Raw genomic sequence first — 13,742 nt, forward strand, 5'->3', positions numbered from 1 at the left:
GTCAGACCGAAATTAATTTTCGGTTGTCTTTTTAGTGAAAATAGTAAATTTTAATTTTAATTTATTTATTCGATTCAAATTATTTACCTTTGATTCTTTTTCAAGTAAATAGTTGTACTGGCGTTTTTTTCAATGATTTCATATTTTCAAAGTTTTCATCTCAGGTTCTATACCTGAGCTCTGAACCCTATTTAAGTGGGGGTGAAAGCGACGTATTCATGTGAATTTATTCACCGTACGGGCCTAGCAAGTAGCCTTCGGGATTCATATACTTTATGTCTTCGTGTGAATTTATTCACAGTGCGGGCATAAGGAAATGTTTCTTCTCGAGTTTAACTTAGTCCACATAAGCTTGTAATGGGCTTAGGACTAAGGGTCTGGCAAGCCCAAGGGGCACCAGCGAGGAGAACTCGAGTACCTTTTAGAACCAAAACCGGGAGATTACATGGAATTAGAGCCCACCCAAAACCTCATTTCAAACCCTAGGTTGCTTTGATATTATTTCCTGCCTTATTTTCTATTCAAAGCATATGAACTAGAAATTTATGCGGTTAGGACTTGTTCAAAATCAACTTGTGGGGTAGAGAACATGTCCGGGTAAAAATAATAAGCATGTGGGGTAGATATCATGTGGGATAGGACTTTTATTTCCATGATTGTTTTTTATTATTTTCACCTCACTGACTCTTTTTATTTTTGTTATCTTTTATTTTATTTTTTGCATCTTTCATTCAAAAGAGGTGTTGATCCACCAAAAACGTGTTTGTTAAACGTAAATAATTCATATTAATGGACAAAGGGGTTATAATACAAGAGATGAAAATCTTAGAAGTCCAGCTATGGCCAAAGAATACTCAGGATGGATCGAGATTTACACTATGCACACCCAAAGTCGACTTTTTGAGTTGGCAAAAATTTACTGGGGCAAGACGAGAAAAGGTTATTGACCTGGAGAGTCCCTTCAGTGACAATATGCCACTATTGACAAATTCAAGAAGCAAGCTTTGGATAGTTCGTATCGATTGAGGACTCCAATGGCACATTCATTAGGAACAGGCTCAGCAGAGAGTGAAAGCCGGAGATGTAGTCCTTCGAGACTTTTTTAGGACAAGCAGCTCGTAACTTGTACAGTTTAGCCAAAGGAGTCGGAATGGTTCGACAAGATATTCAATCGGTGACAAAAAAATACAGAAGACGAATCAACTTGTCAGAGGTTGTTCGAGATCTAGGCTATCAAAATGTTTTTCGCTTCTTCAGACGTAACACGTTTTCCCCCAATAAAGATTATTTATAATAACAGACATATTTTTTGGATCAATGCCTCGAACATTGCATGCATTATGCATTTAAACATATTTTGCATTTTGTTATTTTCATTTTTTTTACATTGTCACTATTTTTCTCTTTTTATTACATTCACATGTCTCATCAAAAATAGGAACATTTCGATCATATTCCCATAACTTACAAGGAACCTTACCAACAACTTTTTGACACTCACGTAGTGTCGCAATACCTGGTAGAACCCATGAAGCCCCATACCCCAGGCGGTATGATGAGAACTCTTATTGCGAATATCATGGTGGTGTCCCAGGGCACATTATCAAGAATTAGTCCACATTCATTGTGCAGAAGATGCGTAACAAGGATTGGGTCGACTTCAGCAACTCGGGGGTATCTAAATAAGGAAGAAGATCATTTCATCATTTAAGGCATTTTGTTTGAGTTTGTTTTTTTCATTTTTTTCTCAAGTTTTTTTAAGGACATTTGATGTTACTTTAAAGATGCTAAGCATTGAATCAAATTTACAACTTGAAATTCTTTGAATATCAGTTGAATTAAAAAACTCTGTAAATGATTCAGAGTTAATATTTGACAAAATAACAAAACAAGGACTTTGCCCCGAAAGGCCCGAACACCATACCTTTCCCTTACAAGAACCGATATAGCCTTCTCCTCTCATAAAAGGAATGAAAAAGAGGCTTGGCATTTAGATGTGCATAGGTGCAGACAACATGGGGTATCTTTTTCATATAACATTACTATACTTTTTATTTAAGACGTTCAGTGATGATAATGATCTTCACAGATGGAATAGTCGAGTAAGCAAATCTAGTTTAGGTCAGTTGTTTGGAAGTTGAACTCAAAATATGAGATTCCTTGACTTTCAACAACATATAGACTATAACAGGTTCTTCTTGACAAACTTAAGAAGTTGGATCCGTATACCCAAATTATAATATTATATATATACAATAAAGCTTGAACTGTCCCTCTAGAGCAATTGATTAAACGCCCTGGCTTTATGGATAAGATTTGGCTAGCCTGATAAAGGTTATTATAATATTTATACAATAAAGCTTGAGTTGTCCATCTAAGGCAATTGGTTAAACACCCCGGCTTTATGGATAAGATTCAGCTAACCTTATAAAGGTATTTATATATTGAGTTGTCCCTCTAGAGCAATTGGTTAAACGCCCTGGCTTTATGGATTCAGCTAGCCAGACAATGGCAATCTTAAATAAAGGGTTTCGATAAAAATGGACTAAGGGAGTTGAGGAACACCTGTTATAGTCAAATTCACACGAGCACTTAGGAATTTCATTTTTAGACCGATATTTCTGCATTATCTTTGTTAGAGAAGCTTACAAAACTTGAACAAATAGAATATTTCAGAGAACCGAAATAGAAGGTCTAGTAATTGATAATGTTAGTTACATGATTTTGTCCGCATCCAATTAAAATGCCAAGCCAAAGAAAAAACATGTTGCAATAATCGAAAAATGACATTTTTATGGCTAAAACCGTAGGTCAACCTAAAGCCAACTCATCCACTTGAATATTTGTCAAAGAGCTATAACTCTGGAAGTATTAAAAGAGCTATTGATTCATTTGATATTCTTTGAACTCATGTTTATGATTTGATTCGATTGCAAGCCTGGATTATGGGGAAATGTTTTACATGAATTCTTACATTTTTATATCTTTTTTTTCTTCCCCCTAAAATAAGAAAAATAAGAAAAACATTTTCAAACAGGACAATCTCAAATGTGAAAGGTTCTGGAAGCTGTTAAGGCTCATTTTGCCTCTCTTGAAGAAAGAACGAACAATGCCAAATTTTGAGCATTTCAAAAGACAATCAGTCTGAGATATCAGATAAAACTTGTGACATTACCAATAACATGAGAAGAAAATGGGGCATGGTCGATTCCAAGGACAAGACCAGCAGACAAAAATGAGGCTCCATCCAAGGGATAAAACAGAATTAATTCATGTTGCATGCTTCTTATACATACTTAAGAGCATCGCATTTATCATTTTTAGCATACATAATTTTTTGCAGCTTTTTTAGTCAAGTTTCAACTTCAAGACGAAAGATACTTGATTCAAAATCATATTCAAAAGTTGATGGCGGGTTCTCGACCTCACATTGAAGGGGTGTCTGTCTGATGATAAAACAACTTTTCGAGTCTCGTTCAGAGTCAATTTCAACTTCACAGCGAAGGATATAGAACTCGAAGCGACACAATTTGTTTGAAATTGGATTTCAACTCCACGAAAGAGGATATCCAACTCAAAACCAACTTTCTCAAGATTGGATTTCAACTTCATGACGAAGGATATCCAATTCAAAGATCAACTTCACGGCGAAGGGGCTTTCCATTTTCATTCAGAGCCAATTTCAACTTCACAGCGAAGGATATTGGACTCGAAACAATACATGCAAGCTTGGATTCAACTTCACGACGAAGGACATTCAAGTAAGGCTCAACTTCATAACGAATGGGCCATCCATGGTTTCAACTTCACGACGAAGGGAATCATGCTCACCAGCAACATTCATCTTTAGATTGAATTTCAACTTAACGATGAAGGATATCCAATTTAAGGCTCAACTTCACAACGAAAGGGACCATCCACGGTTTCAACTTCATGACGAAGGGAATCGTGCTCACTAGCAATATTCATCTTTAGATTGGATTTCAACTTCACGACAAATGATATCCAATTCAAGGCTCAACTTCACAACGAATGGGTCATGCACGGTTTCAACTTCACGACGAAGGGAATCGTGCTCACCAGCAACATTCATCTTAGGATTGGATTTCAACTTCACGACGAAGTATATCTAATTCAAGGCTCAACTTCACAACGAATGGGTCATTCACGATTTGAACTTCACGAAGGAGGATATTGTGCCCAAATGATCGACTAAATGTCACAGTAACCGTATCACCCTTAGACGACCAAACCTTTTCATAACTTATGAGCAATTTTGTCCCCAAATCAAATCAGAAAAAGGAGAACCGAACAAAAATGGGTTGTCTTTTTTCATCTTTGCCATATCCTTGTTAACACAAGAATGTGGAAAGAGGGACAACTGTAGACACCCACTTTTGTCTGAGTTTTAAAAAATAATATTTATTTATTATTATTATTATTATTATTATTTATTTTTTATAGGCCCCATATACAACCCCTACCATTCTACTAAATCCATAAAAATCCGGCTAGTACAACTAAATTCAACTGAACGTGGACCTCCCTGGAACGTGCGCACCCACCACCTTGCACGTTCAGCTCAACTAACCTCACATGTTTACTCTGGATTAGTGTCTTGCTTATCATATATGTTGAAAACATTTTGATATTTCGATATAACAAATTAAGTTAAATGAATTTTAAGATTTTCCAAATAATTTTTCTAAGTATATTCGATAGAATTATTTGAATATCAAAACATTACTCCAAATCTTTCAAAGATCATTTTTAATCCTTACTCAAAGTGTAAAATTAAGTTTTAAACTTAAAACAATTTCAAAATAATTTTACAAAGTATTTCGAACCATTTCAAAGCCAAAAATTCCAGATTGCTCAGAGGGAACCGATTCCCCCACAAGGGGGTACCGATTCCTCCCTGAATGGTTTGACTTCGAGAATTCCAGTATGCTCGGAGGGAACCGATTCCCTCCAGGGGCTACCGATTCCCCCCTTGTATAACGATCGAAATATTTAAATTTTACACTTAGGGAACTGATTCCCCATAGGGGGTACTGATTCCCCCCACGCTCCAAACTGTTTTATTTTTTATTTTCACACTAAAACGGCTATATTATTTTCTCTAATCATCCCCAACGTTCAGAAGTGATTCAAGGTGTATTTAAGCAAGCTTAGAAGCCATTGATCAATAACAAGAAATATCAAGCAATTAGAATCAAGAGAGAATCAAAGAGAAAGCATCAAACCTCAAGTTTGAGCATTTCAAGCCTATTTTTCATTCAATATTCATTTTGCTTTCAAGAACACTTATTGTGCTCAATTGTATTTATTCTTGAGTGTTCTTTCTTTGTTCTAGAACTGTGCAAACATATTTTCCTTGTGAGGTTTTTCTTATAAGTTTGTAAATTTGTATTTCTCTTTGAGAAAAGAGTGTTCTCAAGAATTGGGGTATATTCTTGAGGGAGTTGTAAGGTTATCTCTTTGGCCTCAAAAGAAAGAACAAATTAGTGAATTTGTTGGAAAATCCTTAGTGTGGATAGCTAAGGTAGTGGACGTAGACTTTGGTTGATAAAGTCGAACCACTCTAAATCGCTGTGCAATTTTTTTCAATTTTCTGCAAAAGCTTCCACCAAAATTTTTATTGCCAATTCACCCCCCTCTTGGCCGATTCATTCAATCGATTAACTCAACAATTGGCATCAGAGCCTAACTCATTTGAAGGTTTAATCACCTCTTGAGTCGATTCGGGAAGAGTTATATCGATAATCAAAGTCATCAATGGCCTACGCTTCAAACTTCGACTCCGGTCTCGATTCGATGCCCGTCAACAAGCCTCCTTTATTCAATGGAGCTAACTATGCCTATTGGAAGAATAGAATGATGTACTTCATTCAAGCAAGTGACATGGGAGCATGGAATGCTGTAGAAGAAGGATACATCAAACCTCTCACTCATCCAAGGTTGTGGAGTGTAGGAGAGACAAGAATATTCCAGCTCAACTCCAAAGCCATCCATATCATTTTTTGTGCTCTTGGACCAGATGAATACGGAAGAGTTTCATCGTGTACAACCGCCAAAGAAATATGGGACAAACTTCAAGTCACTCATGAAGGTACCGATGAGGTAAAGAAATCTAAAATTAGTATTCTAACGCATAGCTATGAAAATTTCAGGATGAAACCAAATGAAGATATCAAAGCTATGACAGATAGATTTTCAACGATTGTCAATGGTCTCAAATCATGTGGAGAGATCATTTCAAATGAAAAGCTTGTGAGGAAGTTAGTCTACTCCCTCCCAAAATCGTGGCAATCAAAGAAGACGACAATCATCGAGTCTAAGGACTTAACGTCCTTAACTCTTGAAGAGCTAATTGGGTCACTCCTCACTCATGAAATGATGCTCGAAGATGAGGTGGACCTCGACAAGATTGACGAGACACCAAAGGAGAAGGAGAAGAAGAAAAACATTGGAGTTGCTCTCAAATCCACAAAAGATGAGTGTGATTCGAATGACGATGACGAGGAAATGGCATTGTTTGCCAAACGGTCCAGAAAAATGATGAGACCTTATCGAGGAAGAAAATTCAAACGAAATGAAGGCCTCAAAAATGAACCGAAAGAGAAGGACCCAATCATTTGCTACGAATGCAAAAAGCCAGGGCATGTCAAATATGATTGCCCATAATTGAAGAAAAAGGGTCAATCAAAGAATAAGCACATGGCTCATGTGGCTACATGGAGCGATGAAGAAAGTTCCGATGAAGAGGAACAAGAAGTAGCTAACTTGTGCTTGATGACATTTGGGGAAGATTCTAAGGTAACCTCTAACTCATCTGATTTTGATGATTTATCCTATGATGAGTTATTAGAGGAATATAATGGGTTGGCTTCAGATTATGAGAAATTATTTTTAAAATATAAAAATGATGTTTCAAAATTGAAAAATAAAAACAAACTCATATCCAAAACCAACAACGATCTTGAAAGTAAAATCAAATATTTCCAAATCAAACTAGAAGAGTTTGAAAAGAAAAATTTAGATTTACAAAATTTACTTTCAAAGATCAATGATGATCGTCAAAAGAAAATTGATGATTTTAAAACTTCTTTTGATAAAGTTGGAACAAAACATTTTGAAAAATGTGGAAATTCAAAATCCAACTTTGTTAGAAAAAGTTTTAGAAACTACAATCATAGAGGTCCCCAAAGAACCTCTAATGGAAAAATCATTAGAAGTATGTGGGTTCCTAAAGAACTCATTACTACTAAAGATAAAAATATCCTACACAAATGGATACCTAAGGGGACTAGGATTTTGGAAACTAATGAATATGGACCCAAAAGAATTTGGGTACCAAAAATCAAAAATTAATCTATGTTTGTAGGGAAAGGAGCATTGCTACAAGGCACGGGAAACAAATTCAAATTCATGGTACCTTGATAGTGGATGCTCAAGACACATGATCGGAGACAAAAGCCGGTTCATTGAGCTTAACGCCAAAAATGGAGGAGAAATGACTTTTGGAGATAATTCAAAAGGTCACATTGAAGGTATTGGTACAATAGGTAATACCTCTTCCATACAAATTAAAAATGTTTTATATGTGAATAGATTAAAGCATAATCTATTGAGTATTAGTCAATTATGCGATAAAGGATTTAATGTCTTATTTGAAATTAAGGGTTGTAAAGTCACTGACATTGCATCTAATCGGATTATTCTTGTTGGTCATAGAATAGGAAACATATACATGGTGCATTTAGATTCTTTTGATATGACTAATTTATGCCTAGTTGCTAAGGATGAACATGATAGTTGGTTATGGCATAGGAGACTAGGACATGCTAGTATGAGTGTTTTGCAACGGTTAATTCAAGGAGACCTAGTAAGAGGGTTGCCTAAGCTTAAATTTGATAATGATAAAATATGTGATGCTTGTGCTAAAGGGAAACAAAAGCGAGTTTCTTTTAAATCCATTAATGATGTATCAACTAGTAGAGTTTTACAATTGATCCATTTAGATCTTTTTGGGCCAACTAGAACTACTAGCTTGGGTGGAAAACAATATGCATTTGTCTTGGTAGATGACTATTCTAGATATACTTGGGTTCTATTTTTAAGTACTAAAGATGAAGCATTAGAACAATTCATCACGTTTTCAAAAGTAATCCAAAATGAAAAAGGTTACTCTATAACTAGTGTTAGGAATGATCATGGAACTGAATTTGAAAATCTTGGATTTACTGAATTTTGTAACTCTAACGGTATTAGCCAAAAAAATTTAGCACCTAGAACCCCTCAACAAAATGGAGTTGTTGAGAGGGAAAATCGAACTTTAGAAGAAATGGCTAGAACCATGCTTTATGAAAATAATTTGCCAAAATATTTTTGGGCGGAAGCCACAAATACCGCTTGTTATGTTGTAAATCGAGTAATGATTAGGCCAATTTTAAAGAAAACTCCATATGAAATTTTCAAAAATAAAAAGCCTAACATTATTTATTTTCATCCTTTTGGATGTAAATGTTTTGTTTTAAACAACGGTAAAGAAAACCTTGGCAAATTTGATGCTAAAAGTGATGAAGAAATTTTTCTGGGTTATTCCTTAAATTCTAAAGCCTATCGTGTATTTAATAAAAGAACTTTAGTTGTAGAAGAGTCTATACATGTTGTTTTCGATGATAATCCCCTTCCGAGGAAGGATTCTTGTGTGAATGATGATGTAGGTGTTATAAATACAAATAATGTTATACATGACGTTAGAGAACCATCATCAAAGGAAAAAACAAAAAATGATGAAACTCATGATCCTCTTGAGAATCCAACCATTGAAGAAATGGAAGTATCTTTGTAACATCCCCAAAAGCCGGATCAGTGACTAAAATGTAAATTTTGGAAACTGTGTGCTCAATTTTGAAATAAGTTAAAAGTGTTGGGATTTAAGTAAAGAATTTTGATGATGGATTGAATAGCATAGATGGATAATTAAAGGGGCAATTTAGTCTTTTCAGCTTAAAGGATATTTTGTATTTCCTTTAAATACAGGTGATATACGTGGGTTTTTGGAGAGTTCTGGAAGCCTTCTTCTTGCTCTCTTCTTCTTCTTCTCGTAGCTCCAGCTTAAAGGTAAGTTTGATTTTTAACTGTTAATTTCTGGAATTTATAAGTTGGTTTTGAATCTTTGGGGGTTATATAAGCTTAAGGAAAGCTTGTATAAACTTAAAACATCAAGAAGGGAGAATTAGAAAGGAATTTCTATTAAAAGATTAGAAATGAAATTTTGATATAGAAAGGTTTTTGAAATTCTAAGGATGAATTTGACTTGTCATCAATCTAATTAAGAAGTATAAAGTGTTAGAATTGGATTTAGAACACATTGAAAATTTGGTATGATTTTTGAATCTCGTATGGAATATAGGATTTTGAGGTTTAAGATGAAATAAATGAATATAGATTGGTTTAAGTATGTGTACTAGAGTTAAGAATGAAAAGGGGATGATATATGAAGTGTTTGAGAGGAAATGAAGTAATTTTCGGGTTGAAAATATGATTTCTGGGCAAGGGGAATCGGTACCCATTCAAGGGGAACCGATACCCCTTCAAACGACAAATTTCCAGAATGTCATGAGGGAATCGATACCCCCTCAGTAGGGAACCGATTCCCCCTAAAGGAAAATTGGGAATATGGGTTTAATAAGTTCGTTTAAGTTGCTAGTATCCAATTACAAGGTGTAGGTATCTAATGATTGTCTCGAAATGTACATTTATGTAGATTCTACACATAAAGCAATTCCGGAACGTTTGGGAAGTAAGATCGATCAAGGGAAAGATAAGAGATTGGAATTGACTAGTGAGGCCAGGTGAGTGCATATTCAATAGTATACGATGTGCGATGGGAATAAGACTTGCGATGAGTCTATTTCCTAAAGTGTTACACATGAATTCATGATTAAAGGCATGTGTGGAATATGCATGTATGTATGCTTGATTATATGGATTGATCTGTTCTTTTATGTGTTGGATGATAAAGTATAAGTAATTCCATAAGAAAGGTTATGAATTATATGAGATATAAACTATGTGATCATAGTAAAATATAATTATTATTATTATATGATAAGTGAAATAAGCTGGATAATATTGATCTATAGGATGAAGTGAGAATAGTACACTAACTAGGAGATTTGAACATAAATGATAAGATGAACATATAAGATAAGCTAGATGGGAAAGATTCATATGTTTAAATAAAACTATAACACATGGGTTGTATGATAGAAATTTATGAAGCTATATGAGAAGATTATAGGAGTTATATGAAATTGAATTAAGTAGACAGATTAGATTATATATATATATAGAAATAATAGAAGTGAGATGTGTTTATAAGTCTGCCCTAGATGAATATGAATATGAATTATAAGAGTGCTATATGATTTATATTAGGATAAATCTTGAGGATATATATATATAGATATATATGAAATGAAATGAAATGAGTTATATGAATACATAATTATGTGATGAAATGGTGGATTACCTGAACATGTGAATATATATAGGTCTAAGAGAAGGCATAAGATTAAGATATAAGCAATGTGACTATAAGTATATATGTGCTCTAAGTGATATGACTTATAGGTATTTCTATTATAATGTTACATAATATGTTATGTATGTTAAAGGAATTATGTGATGGTATAAGAATTGATATGAAATATATATGTGAAAACAAGTATATGTTATGAGACAAAACCTATGATTATAAGCTACGTGAAAGTGTTCCTATCTGTTATATGAAGTATATGATCATATGTGAACAAGATATGATGAGTATATGTACATGAATAAAGGTGATTGGGTGAGAAATGATAGAAATTATATGAAACATGACATATGTGACATGTGAATTATATGGAAATGATCTACGTGTAAGTGAACTACGTGACTATGTGATCATATGAAAAGAAACTATGTGATAAGTGATATGTGAAAGTGAATTACAAGTTTATGTGAATATTTGAAATGAAATAAATGATAACGCCCATGTTATGTGTCATGAGAGCTAGGGGTATAGTTGGCATGCCAAGAGTCGAGGGTCTACGCGGTTCTTCGGGACATATGTATATTCTTTGGAACATGTGTGAAGTCTGGAAAGACACATACTTGATCCCTAGCATATGTATATGATTCTTAAAGAATTCTATGTGGTCCTTATGGACATTATTATATGGCACTACGGTGCACTTCTACGCGGTTCTTCGGGACATATGTATATTCTTTGGAACATGTGTGAAGTCTGGAAAGACACATACTTGATCCCTAGCATATGTATATGATTCTTAAAGAATTCTATGTGGTCCTTATGGACATCATTATATGGCACTACGGTGCAATTCTACGGGGCACTTCGGTGCATTTATACGAGCTGTGGTGACAGCATAGTGCACAACCTCTATAGACTCACATATCGATAGTTCTCACATATGTACATGGGCTAATCCAGAGATATGAACAAATATAAGTTAGTGGTATGATAAATGCTATAGAAATGATATGATGTTGTGTGTTTATAATGTTTGATTGAAAAAGTATGTGATTATATGATAAACTGTTAATGATGAATTATGCGTATGTATGTATTTATTGCAATTAATCTGATATGATTTTATACGATATGAAAAATGCATGGAATTGCTATAACATGATAGAACAGAACATGCATGTATCAATATATGTTTTAAAGTGCATTATAAGTTATTATGCCTCACTAAGTCTTCGACTTAGCGTGTGATTGTTTCACACGTAGGTTTCGAGAAGAGTAAGGAGGGATGCGGAGCAAGACATGTCAGTTTTCCTTACCAAAAGATCAGATCAGAAATATTTGACAAAGTATGTATTTGGTTATGTATAAAGTTTTGGCATGTAATAAGTCATTAAGTACGAGCACTCTGATAAAGTCTTTATTTTGATTTAAATAAAGTTTTAAATTTCCCGGGATTTTTCTTAAGAGTCAAGGTTTGAAAAGTCAATGTGACACTTCGGACTCGTATCCGGGTCGGATACGGGTTGGGGTGTTATATTTAATGGTATCAGAGCTATGGTTTAGCCGATTCTCGGCATAAACCGAAGTCCAAAATGTCATAAAAGGTGTACATGCCAACATAGATTGAAAAATTTCTGATCTGATAGTGTAAGGAATACGTTGTCTTGCTAATAAAATAAGAATAGTTTAATACAGTAGAAATCCGATCGTGATAATTTCGAAGTAAGTGAAAGGTGATATTCCTGATTGTGATAGCTATTCACTTGCCCTGGCCAGGCAGGATGAAGAGCGGACACCTCAGGAAATGCCTAGTAAGATCAAAAGTTGATTTCAGAAAGCTGTAATCATATCTGAATAATGATAGAAAACTTTCATCGTTTGGAATCGGAAAAACGATGTAGAGTAGTTTTGCTATTATGTGAATAAGATAGAAGATGGTGAACGGGTGTCACCATAAGAATGTTAAAAAGATCTAATGACGTGATGATTACGTATAGAAGAACTCAAGGATAAGTGCATCAGTGACAAGCGTATAAGATGTATAAGTCAGAGCTTATGAGTTTGAAACGAAGTGATAATATTGCGTATAAACAAGAGTATGTTTATGATAAGGGTTTGCAGTTAAGATGGAAAGAGTTAGCATTGGCTAACTAGAGTATGTGATAAAAATGTACTGGAATTATAAGATTATAAGATATTGTCAGGATATGATAACCAGATCTGCAATGGATCTGGATACATTTGCATATTTGGATCATAGTAATGAGGTATAGTAAAGGAAAAGGAAGTAAGAATTTGTATATTTAAGTAAAGCCGATGATTGATAAGAAGAGTTTGAGAATGTGTATATCGATGATCAGATTATAGGACATAGGAAGTCAGAATGTTGAGTTTGAGCAAAAGAAATTTCAGGATGTATGAGAATAGAGGTGAAATTGATAAGTTGAGTAAGCGAATTTTGAGATAATCTAGATTGGAAAGGATGTATATGATTGGTATAATAGGGCTCTTGCCCTAGATTGAACAAAAGTTATTATCTAACTGTCAGAGTAAAGGTGCTAGAGTTATAAGATTGGAGGAAATATATAGTGGAGTTAATTGATTATGATGTGAATTTGAATATAGTTGTATATTCTGAGCAGATAGCTATGATGTAGAAACAGAGATAAGTATTTGCATGGAACATTCAGGAAGGAAATACAAGTATAATAAATGATAAAGAATGAAGCTATGTATAAGAAATGGGTTATCAGAGTAATGAGGATGCAATGAAGATTGGTATATAAAGATGAGTATAAGTGATAAGACCAGAGTATGTGAATATGAAAGGAAATATATGATTGATGTATAAGGAATAAAGAAATGAAAGAGATTCATTTAAAAGAATCAGAAACGATAAATATGGAAGTATAGAGAACAATTTTGATATAGAAATAAGACAAGTGTGCAAGGTGATGTGAAAATATTGTTTGACTCCTTAAAGTATATGTTTAATCATATTGAAGAAGATCTAAAGTTGTGTTTTGGTCAAATGATGACGAAATACAAGTTTGGTATGATTATGAGGTAATTAGAGAGTTATGAAGAAATAGATGGATTTATGATATAGAGTAATGAGATGGATGTACTGTCAACGTGATGAGTGACATTATATGGAATTTTAGAAAGGTCAAAGGAAAAATGCATAATCGAA

Source organism: Hibiscus syriacus, unplaced genomic scaffold (assembly GCF_006381635.1).
Source record: "Hibiscus syriacus cultivar Baekdansim isolate YM2019G1 unplaced genomic scaffold, ASM638163v2 tig00111213_pilon, whole genome shotgun sequence".
NCBI lineage: Eukaryota > Viridiplantae > Streptophyta > Magnoliopsida > Malvales > Malvaceae > Hibiscus > Hibiscus syriacus.